At 35.4% G+C, this 19,835-nt stretch overlaps 1 protein-coding gene across 2 annotated transcripts in view; it reads right to left on the bottom strand.

The window, feature by feature from the left end:
* Positions 1-19,835, bottom strand: part of LOC124630346 (MAP kinase-interacting serine/threonine-protein kinase 1-like) — a 73,983-nt gene that overhangs the window by 26,845 nt on the left and 27,303 nt on the right. The gene's annotated exons all lie outside the window — the stretch shown is intronic.

Genomic DNA, 19,835 nt, shown 5'->3' on the forward strand with positions numbered 1-19,835 from the left:
ATCTGTCTCCTATATCTCAGGGTCTGCCTGTTCTTGTCAATGTAAGTACCTACAGTCTATTTTATTTTGTTGTGGTTTCCAATTGTTATCAACCAAAAATATGACAAAGTTTTCGTCCTTATAGATAAGGTTTAAATATAGAAAAATCTATTCACTTCATTTATTATTGTTTCTAAGATTATTTTGTCTATTATGTAGGTATTGCCCTTCATTGCAAGAAAATGATTAAACAGAAGAAAAATATTTAACAAAGTCTAATTGTTGCAGGTTCTTTGCTCGGGTCCTGCTTAGGTCATTAACAACATTACTAACCACTGTTAGCAAATTTTTTAAACAATTTGTTTTTGCAATGAATACAAGGTTAGTATACCTAATATTAGATATGACCTCTATTTCAGATTGTAGATACTGAGTGCAAAATACTGAACATAAATGCCAATTATCGTGACAGAGTTCATAAACAATCAATTTTCAATAGTTCTCTCATTAAGAACGAACTGCGCAGGCTATATGACTCTAGAATTGGACAGTTTTATCTGCTAAGAAAAAAATTACATTTAAATAAACAACCATTATGATTTTAATATTCACATTCTTTATTAAATAATATAATTTCAATAATTTATAATTTGTAAACTGAAGGCCCAGCTGTCATTTAGCATCCTTTTTTTGTAATCTGAAACAAGAACACAAAATTAAATTATCATTCATTTTCAGGGGATTCTAGTTATGCATTAGGGTCTTGGCTCATGACACCAATAATAATGCTGATAATGTATCAGTATCAGTATGTTATTCTTTTATAATACTGTAAAAACTCTTTACCAAACACAGTTATTTCTTTTTGCAGGGTGCCTATGCTACAAGCTACAACTCTTCCCGAGGAAAGGCAGAGAGAGAGAGACACACTATAGTTCGGCCATTCAGAGAATGCGTTCCTGACACGTCGCGATTGAACTGACGACGTAACTTTGCAATGGCGTTGCAGTTACGATAAAAATATTTTTTGCTGGTTGTTTACCGTTTTAACAATTGAGGAGCATTAAAACAACATTATTATATCAATAATCAATGAATGTAGTTACGTCGTCAGTTCAATCGCGACGTGTCAGGAACGCATTCTCTGAATGGCCGAACTATAATGACCTTAGTGGTAGCTTACTACAAGCTGCAACTCACAGAAGAGCAACTATTATGAATATCTTTGTATATCAACAGTTCTTCAAACCATACAGACAGAATTGAGTTGCTGGGAGTTTGTTCCACCGCTTCTGCTGCTGATTTTCAGCCTATTTTGAATAAATGACTTTATCTGTAGCCTTAATTTTATGTAAATAAACCTTTACCTCTGTGTAAATGATTGTCTCATTTTATTTTTTATCTTAAGAGTTGTTGCTTATATTATATCACACAAGCAACAAATAGGTACTATAATTATTATTGCCATAATTATATTTTGAAAACAAAGCATGAGAGTTTTGCTAGAATGAAGCCAACAAGTCTGGGGAACTATTACTAGTAAATGAATATTATTTAAAGACACTTACTAATAGAATATTTCTCGTGTCAGCATTGTATGCCAAGAACTCGTTCTTTTTCCATATTTTTTCAGCAGCTTTTGAATACTGACCCATTCTTCTTTATCGTGGCCTTCTTTTCTCAATGGATCGCGATATTATCTTCTCTGTTTATTGGATGGGACTTCGTACGCTGTAAATAAACAGTTTTTGTAACGGCGAAAGTAAAAACACTTCGGGCAATAATATAGGGAAGCAAGATAACAGTGAGGAACACATTGAACTGTGCATGGCAAAGTGTTCATCAGACAATGCCACCGATCACCATTTATTGAGATTATTATGTTATTTTCCTTTGTTCTTTTCATCGTATGTATGGATAATTAATTATTGTTCGTTTAGATTAATTACACACAACTATTGGAATAATCAGTACTTTATTTATTTAATCACAAAATCTACTTACTTTTTCCTTGCCGCAGTAGTCACCAATATTAAAAATCAACAACTTAAATTAATATGTAAAATCAACAACAAGAATCGTTTTTTGTAAACAAATTAACAAACAAACATCAACCATTTTAGTTCCACAGATAAGAAATAAGTTCGATGAATACGTTTTGTTGTTGCTTTGAGTTACGTGAGTTTATGTATAGGTTCATGCGTGAAAAATAGTGCATTGACACATTTTTTTTGGCTAACTAAACGTAAATTCATCGCAGAACGACCCATCACTAGCTACTTATCCGTTGCTATGGAAAGTCTTTCTCTTGATAGAAACGCGAGTCTACAGCTCGCGCCATGCTCGGGTAGAAGACATGTCGAGTGGGAAAGAAAGAGCTTTGTCGTTTCTTGGTAGAATAGAGATAGAATCGCCATGCTAGGCCCGCTGGTCACACAAGTGTGAAATTGGGCTGTCTAGAGATAGAGTTAAGTTGCAGGAAACCGGCCATTACGGTCCACAAGAGTCATTTTAGTTAGTTATGATGTCATTGTGGATAACTGGAGGTTAAAAAGCTAAATTATTTAACAGTACAATACCTACTGGTAGTACCGAGCGAGTACAAATGTACTTTGTGGCATTCCGAAGTTTCTAATTTCGATTGAAAACTAAAAGAAAGAATGACATTACCAATACACCTTCAGCAAACCTGGTGATCAATTTTCATGCCTTCTGTGTAAGAGAATGCCTTCGCTGAATAAATACAGAATGACGACATTATACAGTATCTAGCACAATTTACTGAAGTCGGCAATACCGAGTGCACAGTATGACAGAACTGCCTATCAGCTCCCAAAACATAACATCGTACGATTAGATAACATTACAGGTTATTGGAACTGGATTAAAGAATAAAATTAGATCTCTAATCGCATCATAAATATAAACTATCGTTATCTAATGGCGTGATGTAACTGTTTCAAACCTAAGCTAACAAAAACAACTCTTTTTAATTGCTTGAAGCATTAATATTCGGTCTTTTAAGATATAGAAAGTAGTGCAAAATATACACAAGCGAAGTGACACTATGAATCTTACAGTAAATAAAAAACCGCGAATCGCTTTATCATATTTAGCGAAGTTAATGAGTGTCAACCATTCCTAAATGCTGATATCTTAACGCCATCCAGTAAATTCTAGTTATTACCAGTTATTTCTAGTTTGATACGAATATTGTTTATCTTCATTATTGATAATATTGGGAACATCACGTGTTTTTGCACGTTTTGTTCGAAAATAGACGAAAACTAAGTTATTGGTTTCCGTGATATTCAACCATTAATTGTGAAGAAATCTGATCATTTCTGAACAAGGTTTCAAGAAATCCAAACTTCTATTGATATTTGATATCAGTGTGCCACTGTGTTACTTTATACGGAATTAAAATTTCCTCAGTGTACAAACACCTGTCTAAATTGTATGAATAGTGATATTGTACGTGAAATATTTAATTAATGTAATATATGAACAAATTGGCCAAGCCCTCTCTTCTTTTTCCAAATTAAACTTTTGAGTGAACTGTTTGTATACTCGACATGGCTTATTGATAAGATTTATTTTTTTCACTTGCATAAGACTAAACATTTCTGTTATAATCACAAGTTTCCTAGCCACATGCATTCCAAGACATAAGCTATTTTAGTCACCAGACCTCACTGACTGGTTCTTACACAAAACACTTAATAATATATTCAAATACACGACTAATATTCCTTCTAAAAGCATAACAATATCAAGTCTATTATCAAGTTATTTTTAAATTCTAAATGAATAAATCACGTGATGTCTGTTATCATTATCATACAAATAACAAATTATAAATCCACATTATTATTTGAGATCATTTTAGATTAATTAGTGGAAAACTTTATATAATACAGTTTGTCGCTTGTCAGTAACGAGCTAACAACATTGTCCGTGTGTGCGAACTGGGTCAAACGCGAGATACCTACATAATGTAACTGTGTGCAACAGATGACGGCCGCCAGAGGTCAATGCCCTACTAGCAGCGGGGCCAACGACCCTCATACCGCACCCCTACATCGCGCAGGTGAAACATTCTGGGGTTGTTTTCATCTCCCTCGTATCAAAGTAAATAAACATGAGCGTTGATAATGTCTTCATAAACTGGTTTACTTATTATCAATAAAGGAAGAACCTTCACATGTTATTTATTCTATAATCTCTGATTCTTCTTCTCAGTCACGTCAGTCGCATTATTGTTTATAGGTCGCCGGACACATTTAGAAACACTCTGCATCTTAATTAATGTGCATGATTTCAATTGTGTTTCATTATGAACTTTATTAAGTCCATAAGCAACTTCATGTTGTACCTATCAAAACAGAATCTTCAGAGGCAATATTTTCACGATAACCGATATCTGGGAGTTAAGACCTTGAATTCTTTGCGATAATTGCAAAGTCTGCGATAAGGCGAAAATTCGGTCAGTAATAGCAGAGAAATCATGAATAAACATGCGAACTGTGATGGAAAATTTACTAATAGCTCAAGTGATTAAGGAGCCCTTTCGGTGTTATCTTGTGCTGACCGAAATCAGCTGTTGTTCATTATACGGGTCGTAGTAAACGGGCGCGTTGTTTGGAGCACGTACGCACCGACCGGCCTTGCAGGTATTTGTGACTCCTATACCAACCTTAATGTGAGCAAGTACAAATGCTATGGTGTACACGAAAATAGTATGGGATAGCTACGTTCATTGTAAGCGTTTTAAGAATGAAGTATGGAAAAATGTACGCAAGGAATTTAGGACTCTGGCCAAAACATTTTCTTGGCTTTATGTAGCATGTTAATGTCTTGTACATTAATTAAAACAGTTTATAATAGGACTAGATCAACAAATTATGGCGTATTTTTCAGAGGGTGTAGACCAGTGACCCGTACCTACGCACAGTTAATTTAGGTGTGTTAGTTAATGAGAAATTCACACGCTAGTTCCGGGAAGTTCTCAACAGATATAGGTTGAAATGCCGTGACACGGTTGCGTTACCTAGTTCCTAATTATCGAATTCTTTCGGGCTTATGCAAAAATATCTGGAAAAAAACGAAAATATAATGTTGTTTATTTGAGCAAATGCTTAATTAAAAGCACGAATCCTTTAACGTTAAAGGAGCTACAGACATAATATTTAGACTATCAGACATGTGTTTGCATTTTATACAAGACACATGTTGCTACATGTGTGTATAAAAATATAAAGTGAAGACGTCACTTCAATCACAAATATAGTGTTGATACGAAGCAACGCACGATTTCAGAATCTAACAACATCCTAAAATCTAAGACAAATAGAAAACGTGTGTGAATTAGCGAGGCGTCAGGTGATAATCAGAATGTTTTTCAACAACTACCGATGGACTGCTGATGTTTCATTAGGCACCTCGAGTAAATTGATCCCCGATGGGCATAGCGACTCTGACCATCGTCGTCATCGATGACCTTCCGCACAATAATTGTAAACACACCGCAACTAAGTAGGTCACCGTAACCATTTCGCGTCTTTTATCCCTAAAAGTAGGATACAGCTGTAATCACTGTTCTGAATTCTGAACAAAAGGTTTTATGTAGAAAAACTGTTACAGCATTCTTTAAATATTATCGAACTAAAAAACTGACTCCAACTCAGTGCATACATGTACCGACTTTTTCAAAAATCATCCCGTCCTTGCTTTGTGTACATAAACAAACAAATAACGAGTCTAAATTTAGTCAATACTTTCTCGGATATTTGGCATCGCCAGACGAAAACAACATTGGATGTAATTACTGAAAGCAAGGCACTCTATACACTTCATGGTACATGCTTGTTAAATACTGCACATAAATATACGGACCACAACGTTGAAAAAATTGACTGAGAGAGCAAAAAAAGAAGCAGACAAAGAATATCTGATGCTGGCATCAACAGCTTGAGTTAACTGTGAAATAAATAAAGGAGAAGAATCTCCACACATGTTAAAAGCCTGCAAATTGTTGCAAACTGACGATATTAAAGTACATGACGTTATACAAGACAAAATATATTATCAGCACTTTAAGTTTGCAATTCAACGTTGGTTCTGCACGATACACAAATTTAAATTGTGCTACTAGGTCGCCGGTGAGTAAGTTAAACATTTTTTTACCGAAAAGAAGTTTTAGATAATATTGATCACGTAGGCATTTACTTTTAAATCTATCTTTACTTCTTTAAATCTATCTTACTTTAAGAATTTCTTGTGCCTCTGAAGTAAAGTATTATAACAAAGTTAGATATGAAAAATCACAGACAAAAATGTATTGGAATGAAACTAACACTACCGAAGACTAGGTTATTTCAACTGACAATACAAAGGAGTAAGAACACGTTTGATTGAAAGCTTAGCACTAAGCAAGCATTTTAGACGCATATAGAGTTAGAAGAGAGATCAAAGACCTTGTGAATCTTCGATATCAATCAGAAGAAGCATTTTATCATGACTCTCGCATAATATTTTTACTGCATATCGCTATCAATGTTTATGGGTTGACGTACGATGTGCGTAAGCGTGTCGCGATCGCACGACCTGGCTTCTTTTCCTATCTGCCGCTTGGCAAAACACACTTCATAGATACAGTAATAAATCGTTACATTAAGCCGTACGTCATTTCTTTAACATGTAAATAGACTCACAAAATTATTACGTTTATAAATGTTCATCCCATGTCACCATTTATCAATACAGGTACTCTAAAACTCGTGTATGTGCACTGCACTTGCATATAATTATATCAACGTCCCTTAACATTCGTGTTCCAAACCTTTAGGCACAATTCTGGAATTATTATCTCGACCTGAACTCTTGAAAACTGCAAGGCATGCTCCAAGGATCTACCTTGGGTCCAATGCAAAATGATAAGAATAAATAAAAGATGATATCATGATTTTAAAAAGAACAGCCTACAGTTGATGTCTTGTACCAGCTGGCGAGTCACCACGCGGTCCAGTTGACTAGTGTAGGTATTTGTCGACAGGAACTTTGATAAGGAACGTATTGCGTATAATAGTGCAGAAAAACAAATATTTAATGAATATTATTACAAATGTTATGCCTACAACTCACTAGAAATAAATACGCCCGATATAGAATGGATCGTATACTCTGTTCGTGTTTATGAGTTTTATGGGAACAAAGTTCTACTTTACAAATAAAATTAGCGTAGATTCTGGGAAGGATTTATAATTGCTTGTTTGAAATGAAGCAGACATTTAACATAAGACTGTAATAAAACAAAACAGTAACTATACGAAAGCACATATTGTGTTCACTTCACGTCTACAATCGACCTTTTAACCGATGTAGCGTTTTTGTACTAAAACCGTAAAAAGCAATATAATGAGCTATCAAAGAGAATCGTATTGCGATAGTCTACGCTTAGCACTTGTTTTGTAAACAATAGTTCTCTTGGCAATCGACTTTTATTGAAAGTATATTAGAAGCAAAAAGCTTGTGCTAGTTGTGGGAAGAATTCTAGACTAAACAATGAGTCCGTTGGATTGGTGTCTTAAGGCAGTAAAGGCACAAGACAACGAAGACTCAGACGTCAGAAAACAAGTATTAGATACAACTACAAAGCCTGCGAGGGCACGAGAAAGACTTGGAAACATGCGAAGATTTACAAAAAAGCAACGAATTTGTGGTTTTTAATCTTCAAGAACAGATTAACGTCATCAAAAAATAAATGTTTTACATCTTCAGTGTGATCTTTCATTCAAAATTCCCGTGGGCCTTTCCGCACACTTGTGTAAATTCTTCAATAGCTTGCAACTTGTCATTTTGCAGTCTACCTAATGCGTCATATGCCATAGCTATTATCTGAATCATATCTATGTTCACGAATGTCCCTACTGCGCCAATCTGTTAGCTAAAACACATGCTATACTATTTATTGATTTTAAATCCTTCAAACTAAATGTAGAAAAACGCTTCTTTGATCACACAGTTTTATGGATCCGATGAAAAATGTTTACGTGTATAAAAAGCTGTTTTATCTCTAATTCAAATATTGACTGAAACAATTTCAAGATCTGCGTGATCAGAGACTACTATTATGGCTAGAGAGTCAATAACGTCTATTTATGAAATATTATTATTTAAATTCGGTGATACTTTCTTAATAACCTTGACCTTATAATTGACAAAATTATTCACTGCTTCAAAAAAATCTTATTGACGCTCCCTTTATCCCTTAAACAGGAAACATGACCATGCTTTATAAATATTTCGTTACACATTTACTTGTTACGCATAAATATGTACAGAGATCGTGTACAAAACAAACAGGTAGTAGAAGATTGTTTAATTCCTGTTTACTTCACTGGTGCAGCCTTCAAAAAGTACTACACTGTTTAACGAGATTTTCAATGGCTGCTCTTATACTATTAAAAGTACGTAAACAAACCTATGCGTACCGCTATGGGCTCTTCAATTTTGCAGTTGCTTTAACAATATTCAACTAATGCATGCAAAGTTATTATTTAATTTTCTGATTCAACTTAGTAACAGAGACTATCAGAATTTCCAACATCTATTTAATTTACCATAATAAAGTCAATGTTTTCTAAAATGCCAACTGCACTACGCCGTAACCTAGGACTACTAAATCGTGCGTATCAAAGCACATACAATTGCAATAAATGACTCTGTGTTGCCTGCCGACACTTTAAAATCATGCCTTAGGCTCCGTTATCATTTAGAATATCTGGTCTGCTGTTAATTCTGATTTTACCGGCACCGTGACGGCATAGGGTACCGTTAGTAAATTAAATACAAGTGCTTATAACAAGGTGTCGAAAAAACTTCTATCAAATTCCTTTAGGCTGTAACATTTAATTTCAGCTTTTATTTAACTAAATGAATCAGCTGACAAAACTCTATTATGTAGGAGCTTAGGTTCAATGTTTCTAATGTCTATCCATGACTCAGCGTTCAATTTATTACAGCTGACGGAATTAAATACTTTGCTTATTACAAAAACCAAGCAGTAGCGAATAATGTTTGTGTTTATTAAAGTTATCGATTGGCATTCAGTAACGATTATCAACTAAGTGGATATGAACCTCGTCTGTTTAATTTCAACTGACAGCAGTTGCTTGAAGTGGTGTCAAACTGCTCAGTTTATCAGATTAAACTTAACAATTTATGATCTCATCGAGCACGTGTTGGAAATAAATTAATACTTGTTTGATTCTTTTGTATCCATGACTATGGGATTATTGCTCAGCACTTTATTTTGTGTAGCACCGTAAAACAACACCGATTACTCACGGTTGAAGATACCCCGAATCTGTTACAAGAAAACTACTAGTCAATCTTTTGAACGCATTCCAAGATGAAAATTATTTTGCTCACATCATTGTCAGACGTTTTTCTTTAGAATGCATTCTGATTAAAAGAGGTTTTTCAAAAGTGACTCATGAGTCGTACTGGTGCCGTGATACAAACAAAAAACCATGTCACCTAGTGAAGTATTCCGATTTGCAACGTCATTGATCGATATTTCAAGGTTGAACTTGATGGAGAACCGACACGGACAGTTGGCTATGTCCACATAGTGCAAGAAGATTATATTACGATTACAGGATGCATTTAGCAGACTTCCTAATGAATGTAGGAGATACAAAGTCCAGTATACAGGCGTAGACTTTCATGAACACTTCAAATAATTATACATACTCCCAGATTTCAGCAGCACAGATTTTGTAAACACGTTTCAATTAAAACCAGATATATTTTACTCGAAGAACTATTCGATTGGACTATTTATAATAAGCCTATTAAATATCGTCAACACACAACTCCTGCTGAAACAGAAAGACGTCATAGATGAGCCAAATATTTACCAGGAAGCAATCGCAAAAGATGCGAAAAGACAAAATGTTCAGAGCATTTGAATATTCATGATACCGCCACGTGGTTTCTTTAAATAATTCCGTCGAAGTTTCTAGAAAGAAGACAGCATTTCGCTTTTCACCTCTATGAATATATTTCCACGCTATTTCCGTTCCAATGGTTAACAAACTTCAAGAGTCCGGTAAAGCGTTACAACCGCTTTCAGCCACGTGGCCGGTAAAAAGATGGCGTAAGAGCGGTGAATTTCCTCGCTTGTGAAGTAATTACTATTCGGAGAAATGTTGGGGTATAATTGTTTTATGTTGTTCAACACGCTTTCATTTACAGTGCCAAACATTTTGTCAAGTTTAACACCAAATGTGACAAGTGATTGCTTTGACGTCATCGTCGCGAACGATGGACTGAACAGTACATAAATAAATAATGCATAACAGATGCCAAGCATATTATTTATTATTCTTAATGGAGAAAATGTATTAATGAGTGCAGTACTAATGTTTATATTTAAGTACAGACCTACTTGGTTTTCTAAGCAATCTGAATCAATGCATTTTTTTCTGAAAATCACAAGCCACGTAACGGCTCCCTATATACACGATGTCATTTTCTACGAAAACATTAATGGGTCGTAATTATGTTAACAAAACATCGCCATAAAAGTTGACATTAAAATTTGCAAAAGCATGAAGTTTTAAATCAATACCTCAAAAATTCTGTGAATAGTAATTTCAGTAAATAATACAAGGACGAGTGTATATTTCAGTTATTGCTGAAGCAGAACAATAAACAAATGCATGTGAGTGACTGAAACGAGGATTTTATTCTGACAGAAACCATTTGTCTTGATTTATGATTGGCAAACAATATTTTTAGTTGCTTCTTTGATCTGATGTAGTGGCAGCGACCGAGTGTGAATGTGCAGTCAGACCTCGAGTTCTTGACCACATACATAGAATGGACAAATAGAAAAAATCTAATTTACAATCCCAGCGTTGGAACCGTGCCATTGCCTACTGAAATCAGACAGTACGTATTAATAGGATGGGTAAACCTAAACAACGTGCCGTCTTCAACGATAGTGAATTGAGAAAAAAATACTTTCCCTCAATCAACTTTTACGATCCGAGTGGGAAGATGATAATGTTTTGTTTGCTTTCAGATTTAGACCAACGTACTATACTAGAGTTTACGGAAACCATTATACAGTTTAATGAACAACACACTGCATCCTTTTAGTTCGGTGGACACAAAGTTCAGCAAAAGGCCAGGCAGTAATGAGTGGGTAGTTATGTAAACATTACACAGTTGCAATTGGAGACAGGAGAATACTCGGTAATACATAGATTCCGTATGACATCTAAGCGGCCAACGCTGGCTGGATGCCAGCACCTTTCGCCAGGTCATTCTCACAAGAAAGCTGCCTGGAATAACTGACGCAATGTGTCTAGTCTAGTCCAACGTGTGTAATCAAAAACCGCGTGGTTCATACTGAGAATCTCAATCGAAGTGACCGAGTATCCCGAAATATCCAATGATTATAATGTTAACAGAAGATTAGATGAGGGTAAAGTGATGCGTCATCATGACTGACATTGGTGACTCAGGAATTTACTGACATTGTGGGGTAACTGCCGTTGAGTGAAGCGATCTAGTAATTGCTAAAAATAGTGCACTCTATTCTTTTGTTTTCGTGACTGTCTATTGTTTTAAAGTAAAAAGTTTTCATGATCAGTTTACCCTTGAAATCCAACCAATAAAAAAAATGTGTAGACGCATACCTACTATTCTTTTACCAATCTACCTAATAGATATCACAGTTTATGTATAATGCGCGAATTAAATGAGGCCACAGCAATATTCTTGGATAAATATTAAGTGCTAAATGTTTCCGTCTCAAAAGAAATGTGAAGATTTCTGTATTACGCTTAACAATCTTGTCCGTAAACACGTTTGAAAATATGAAATCAATTAAGAACAGCAGTTTTTTGTTATTCATTCAACTAATGAATGACGGAGAAAGATCTTCCGGCCTGGTGATCTATGAGCATTTTAAAAGCTACACTGATATAAATAAATGTAAACAGAAGATCCGGTGTACTACTTATACATAGATCATCTGTAATTTACTGCACACATGTGAATGACTGCTCCTAAACGCAATTTAATTTATTTACCATAAGAAACAGTATTTTTTTCTTAACTATAATTTTCTCTCATGTAGATCTACCGCTGGATCCACCGCTGGACAAAAGTCTTCCCTAAGCTGGGAGGATTTGCCCACACTTTTTCAAAATAAATATGTATAATACTTAGATCTAAGTTTATCTCGTGGAAGAAATGATGCAGGTGGAATAGCGTAGCGAAATAAATAAAACTAAAACATGCAAAGATTTCAATATCGTGAGAAAATATCTGTCCGTGAATTATAATCCAGTTTTTATAGAAAAATAGTTACATTGGCATGGCAAAATAGTTATATAATGAATGCATGCATTCTAAGTGTCCACTTTATTATAAGAAAAGCCTATTTATACTTTCCTTTTGAACAATAAACACAGGTTAAAATGTAAACAGTAAAAAGTCAACCTATAACGCCACATTGATATTGGCAGTCCCACAGATTATACTAACTACATAAGTCATCGGTAAGAGAATGAAGTTTTTAAGTTAGCTCGCGTGTGTAGAAGTGAGTAAAAATAGCATACTTTCGCGCTATCTCATTCAGTCCGCGTTCGAGCGTTGTTGACGTCAGACGTCAAACACAATAATTGAAGGATGCCAAACTGTGCCATATTGAGCTGCAAGAATTACTCAAGAAAAGTAGGACGAGACAACGGAAACGTATCATTTCATGCGTAAGTGATTTTGTAATTAAATAGGGAGTTTTATATAACATATATTTTAATATTACACCTTCATTGTAGTTTTATAACCCAGTTCATTCAAGAAGGGAATATTATTTTCTTGTTCTCTCGCTCGCACACTATTTACGGGACTAGTGTGCGAGCGAGAGTACATGATACTAATATTCCTTTCTTGACTCAACCGGGTTACATAGTGAAAACTAGTTTGGCAAAAACTCCCATGGTCTGCAGGTAGCAAGGAGCGGGGCTGACACACGTGCGCGGGACGGGGTCTCAAGTTCAAGGATATTAAGTTCAGTCTTTTAAAATGCGTCAACGTGCGCGCGTGCTAATTATCATTATTTCTATCATATTTCTCCAACTTTTTAAACATTGTTAAGTTCCGATACCGTACCTACCTAGTATGTCACTAAAGAATTTGAATCTATAGGTATAGGTAACCGTTTAATTCAAACACTTTGTTGTTTTTGGCAAAAAGGCGTAAGTATAGAACAGTTTATCTGAAACACGCAGTTAAACGGTTAATACTCTCACTTGTCACTCAGCACTCGTGAGGTCGGTAATCTTAATTTCTGTCCAAGCAAATAGTGTTGTACAGTACAACTTGCGCTGTAAAATTCTCAATAATAATTTTAACAATGCAAGCGTTCTTTTTTTGTTTAAACATTTTTCTTTATTACAGATTTCCACGTGATCCCAAATATAAAGAAATATGGATTGATGCGACGGGGCAGAAAAATTGGTTCCCAAATCAATACAGTAGAATTTGCTCCATCCATTTCAAAGAAGATAGCTTTACAGAAACCAAAAAATTTCGACGACTAGCTAGAACTGCAATACCTACGATAGATGTACTGAAGACTTTAACTAATTCTGAGGTGAGTGATTTCACACATTGTGCAATATAACGATTTAACGATATTGTTCAAAATAAACGTTGAGGGTTAATATTGAAAATTATATTCATGTCACCTTGACTATCCCCAAGTAACATGAGCTATATGTTACGAATTATTAATATGTTTATTTCTTTGTTTTAGCAGAGTATTGACCAATATACGTCGAACAGACCGTCTTTACGTAATACACGAAAAAGAAAATACAAGAAGGTACTACTTTAACTACTTACAAATAATTTAAAAAGTTTTTCAAGTTAATGTTATGAGAATTACTTATTTCTTACTATATGCTGCAGGTCATACCATCTACATCCAGTAGGCATCCATCCTTATTGTCGCCTAAGAAAAGAAAATTAATGCACACAATGAATCCCGCTCAACAAGGAAATAAACAAAACAAGATATTCTCTCTAGCATCTTTATTGAAGTGCTTAACAAAGAAATCTTTTATAATATATGAACAAGCGAATTTGCTAAGTAATATCAATGTCACAATCAATGAGCTTTACTCTAGGAAGTCTAGGAACGAAGACCTAGACAATACAGCAGATTATTCACCGGAATTTCGCAAGTTTGCACTCACGTTGCACTTTTATTCAAGCAAAGGATATAACTATTTGCGAGAAGTTTTTAATTTGAGTTTACCTCACCCTCGCACTGTTGAAAAGTGGTATATTTCTGTGGATGGCAAACCTGGATTTACCAGCGAATCGTTAAAAGCATTGAAAATGAGAGCGGATAATTCGAAAAATCCTATATACTGCTGTCTTATGATTGGTGAAATGGCAATTCAGAAAAGGGTTGAATATGATGGAGAAAATACCTATGGGTGGGAGGAATTTGGTGCTAATTTGGACACTGATGAAGCACCTGAAGCTAGAGAGGGACTGGTGTTTTTAGTTACTGGAATAAATGCCAACTGGACGGTAAGTTTCGTTGTGGTAAATCATATTTATGTTATAAAACACTTCGTTATCACCATTCTCATATATTTTTTTCTTTTTCATAACAGGTGCCTGTTGGATACTTTTTGGTAGAAAGGACAACTAGTGAACAAAAAGCAAACCTGGTGGCGCAATGCTTGAAGAATCTACACGAATCAAATATAATCGTATGTGGTCTTTCCTGTGACGGATATATTCCCAATTTAGCAATGGCAAAAACACTGGGTTGTAAGATAGAACCAAACGAACAGATGAATACAACATTTGAACATCCTATTACAAAACAACCAATAGCGGTTTTTCTAAATCCATGTCACATGATGAAGTTAGTGAAGATGTGTCTTCAATCTTATGGAAATATTGTAGACGGTAATGGTCAATATGTTTCATGGGCACATTATGAACTTTTAAACAAGCTACAAAACCACGGCATCGATTTTGACAATAAGAAAAAGATAGCCACCATTCTTGATAAAAGTCATGCTAAATCTCTTGGGTTTTGTGGAGAAAACTTGAAAAGTCAAGATTTTAAAGAACCGTCAGCTACAGTAGAATTTATGCGAACATTGAATGATCTGTTTGACATACTCACCTCAAGAAACTTTAAGCAATTTGGATTTAAGCAGCCTCTTAACTTGGACAACAAGCCAAGAATAATGGATTTTTTTGAAAAGGCAGAAGATTACATCACTAAATTAAAAGATCCCCAAGGGGGCCTATTGTTTAAGAAGCCAAGAAAAGCAGGACTCGCTGGTTTGTTAATGTGTATTAAAAGCACGAAAGTACTGTTTCAGACGATGATAGAAGAGGAACGAATTAAGTTTCTATCAATGAATCGATTTGGTTTAAATCACCTAGAATTGTTATTTTGTAATATACGGGCTCATAGTGGTTGCACCGACGACCCTACCTCCAGACAATTTGTATTTTCTTACAAGAAAATGTTAAGACACGTGGAAATCAAAAATGGCAAGGATGGAAGTTTTGTTCAATTGGAACATATTTCAATACTGGATTGTCCTTCTGCTGTACAAGTTATAAATTCTACCACAGCCCGAGCCTCACCTTCTCATGACGAAGCAGACTGTGGAGAATCAAATACCGGTATCCGTGATCTTGATAAGTTTTGCAGTACATTGCCTCAATTGACTGAATTTGGTAAGCAGATCACAACATACTACATTGCTGGATACGTAGTACGAGCACTTGGACGAATTATCAAATGCAGCGAATGTATCAATGCGTTATCATTACCAAAACCTTGCATAGATCATACATTTGAGTTCGTCACTTTCAATGATGAATGTCCAGTTTACCCTTCAAAGGACATTGTTCAGATTTGCAGAGTAGCAGAATTTGAAATTGCGCAAATTATTGACCCACATGAGTTCAGAAGCAAGACTTCATTGGCTAAGATTCGGTTGATCAATAAGATTCTACGTGCTTTTGTGGGCAGTAACATTTTCAGTAGCATTTCTATTCATCAATTTGACCAATCACCTACAGAGAACCATTTGGTACATTTAATTAAGGCAGTGGCCAATACATATATTGATGTACGTATTCATTATTTAACTAAGTATGAGAAACCCATAATAACCAAAAGGCAATTACTTAACAAGCTGTTTTCATTCCAATGGCTATGATTACTCAATTATCTTATGTTATATCAAATAGGCGTATTAATTTAGTTGTTGTATTAGTTACTTTTATTTCTCTTAATTTTTACTTAATTGTCCCGAACAAGACAATAAGGCAAGAAGAAAATATTAATTTTGTATCAAAGCATCTTTTCTTTAATTTTATCCCACCGCCCGAATAAAAAATAATTAAAAATAAAATGTTATTCTGAATGTATTCCTCTCCATTCCCCTGGCGATACTCAAACTGATATTTAAAAAAAATATATTGTTCAACAAAAAAAAATATTTCTCGCGTACGAGAAGTTCACATAACTCGTTCATGTGACATCACAGAAGGTGGCAAGATGATGACAGGCTAATTCGTAAAGAAACGGTAGGATCACTTCAAAGTTAGATTAAGTAGGTACAATAGGTTAAGATAAAAAAAAATGCGACATGTGTAAAAAAAATGTTTATTGATTAGTAATCGAAGCAAAGACGGAATATTTTTCCATTACATAATTCATATTCAATACCTACAAAATTCGTAGGTATAATTTTCTAAACACGCGACCTAATCATTGGATTAACAATATAAATAGCTAAACTTCAAAATGATATTGTTATTAATTTTCGATAAAGAGTCAATAAATCCGTCTAAGCTACGTGTATTATTTATCACTAAGTCATTAATTAACATACCTAATCAACTATGACCGTCTACTGCGCAGTACCGCTCGGAGGAAAAAATAAATGTTTCACATTACAATCAGGCCCGCCGTAAGCGGGCGTGCAGCGCGTGCACAGCACGCGGGCGGCACGTCCTAGGGGGCGGCAAATCTAGCGAGTTATCACGTAATATTAAAAAAAATACAATATCTTTTTACTAATGATTTGATTTCAATATTTCCGAACACAGCAATAGCGCTAAGAATATTACTTACACTGCCGGTTTCAGTTAGGTACATCTGTTGAAAGGACATTTTCAAAATTAAAGATTCTTAAAAACGATTTAAGATCAACCAGTGGCGTAGCGTGGGGCAAATGCTATTTAGGGGGCGACAAAATTAAACCAATAAAATTTCAGAAAAAGCCGCCCTAGCTTTGGTCGTCTCCTATGAATTTTGACTGTTTCACCCTTTGCATCCCCAAAAAAATTCGCGCTCGCTGCGCTCGCGGCTCTATGTCAGGTATCGTATTTTCTGCGGGTTGTTCGAAAGAGATACCGCGGCCCTGGTACATAAAGGCCTATGACGGAACACGACGGTTTTTAGTCAGTAAGAGTCTGACACTCCCTCACCGCTGCTAACCCACAGCGGGAGGGGTCATTTGATGATTTTTGACGTCGGAAAAAAAAAAATGTATCGTATTTTATCTTTGTTTAATTGTTGAGGCATTCAATTCCGAAAAAAAAATTTTCGCGCACGTCCGTTATGGCTTTTTATGACAATATGTTTACTTCATGAAAACTCTAAGGAAAAAATCGCGCTCGCTTCGCTCGCGGCTTTTGCACTTCACTTCTGTGCATATCTTACTTTTTGACTTTGCTTTGTTAATTTACAGTGGTCTTTATTTGTTTTGTGTCCCCAGACTCCGCTCGCGCTTCCTTACATATGAAATGTGCCTTATAAGTTTTCAACGTGAAACCCACCAAATAACATATGTTACTGACCTTAACCATTGTTTTAGATATTTAAGTGCGTTAGTTTAAGTTAATCACAATCTTTCAATACATAGGGGCCACTTGGGTAATGATTGCACTGCATTGATGCCCTAAGCAATTGCTTAGTTTGCTTATGGGCTAACCCAGGACTGCTTAGGTTACCCTGAACATTTCAAGTAAATAAAAAGTTATGTGTAATGTATGTTATGTATTGCAATAGTTATTTATCCAAAAGTAGGTGGGTTTTCTGCAATCAGAGCGGTGCATGTACATATTTTTTTCTGTTGGACAAGTAAGATGGATATGAATGGGCGGGGGGGTCCGGACCTCCTGGATCCGCCCCCCCCCCCTCCCTTATATATTTTTTGTCAAAACGTATGTTTTCGTAGGGCGGCATAATCAGTTTTGCACGCGGGCGAACAAACAGCTAGCGGCGGGCCTGATTACAATACAAACGTATTCAACGCTATTTACATATTGTTTTGCGGTTCTTAATTCATTCTAGTTTATTTACATAAAATACATTACATTAAGAAGCAATAAATCTATAATTAAGCTTGTTCTACTAATGAGTTGACGCTCATTGTGACGTCGTCACCACACCCCCAATGCAATATGTAAATATTTGATCAATGGCCCAAAAGCGTTACTTATTATGCACTACATTTAAACGGACACACATTTGAACAAATATTAATTCAATAAATATTTGAAGCGGTCCTATTAAAATTTGCGACAACTCATTGCTTATTTTTTGCGTTACTATTTAAATCAACTAAACTGAATTACTTATACCGGTTTACAATTATGTCATGCCCACTAATTAATATAACGCAATGATCAATCAGGAGTAAGCTTAGCTGTTCAATAATAATACCAAGTCAAACCCATTTGTACTCGACATCGAGCCTAGATAATATTGTGCACTTGCACATAAAGATAACTGTACACTAACGACAAGTACATAAACTTATTAGTACTACGTTTTATCTCTAAGATGAAGTGTTATTGATTACTGATTTAATGTCCAGCTACGATAACATTTCTATACCTCTACATATGTCTCTGAAGAGGAAATAGGTACGATTACTTATAATATTAGTCATTACAATTTGGCACCACCTTAGAAGATGTCACCCATGTCATTTACATACGAAACACATTATAGTGAGGAGTGTAACAAAGTACGAGTATATTAGTTGTGTAGCCGGCTTTAGAATTAAATTTAGATTGCGCGTTTCGAATCCATCCACTGCGCAGTTGGTTATTTTGGTTGAAGAAACAGCTGACACATGGCAACATAGATCACGGTCCACGGATCGCATCTCACCACATGGCCGGCCAATATCAGTTTTTTCTCCTACACCTCTCAGTTTTATCGTCATCCGGGCACTTTTATTGATTTATATACAAAGTGTTTTGAACTTGCGAAAACGTTAAAAACATGCGAGACCGCATAAAATCGTATGAAATTGCGATTTATTTGTTAGTCCATGCTAAGGCAGAGAGTACATTTCCGACGGGCGGCGAATAGAAGACTAGGATATTGAATCTACTTAAATGATACCTATATTACGCAAAAATATATAAAAATATAAATTTTAGAAATAGTAAAAAATAGTTTTAAGTAATACTCTGACGCACAACCAGGGCCAATTTTTCCTCATCTCTAAAGTAGTTTCGGAAGACAGATGATGTATTACATTTGCGAATTCGAGATAACGTGAGAAGAACCTTGTCAGGTTCTCCGAAAGCCTGGATGATCTCCAAATGATGCAAAGACCTAAATGACGCAACATTTAAACTAGGCCTGACCTGACGATGAACACGTCTATTAGTAATTGCGTGGCTCATGTCGTCATCATATCACACCCTCCCTTTTCTACAAATGAAATGTACTTACAGAATACTTTGTAGCATTCATTTCACCT

Source organism: Helicoverpa zea, chromosome 5 (assembly GCF_022581195.2).
Source record: "Helicoverpa zea isolate HzStark_Cry1AcR chromosome 5, ilHelZeax1.1, whole genome shotgun sequence".
NCBI classification, from domain to species: Eukaryota; Metazoa; Arthropoda; class Insecta; order Lepidoptera; family Noctuidae; genus Helicoverpa; species Helicoverpa zea.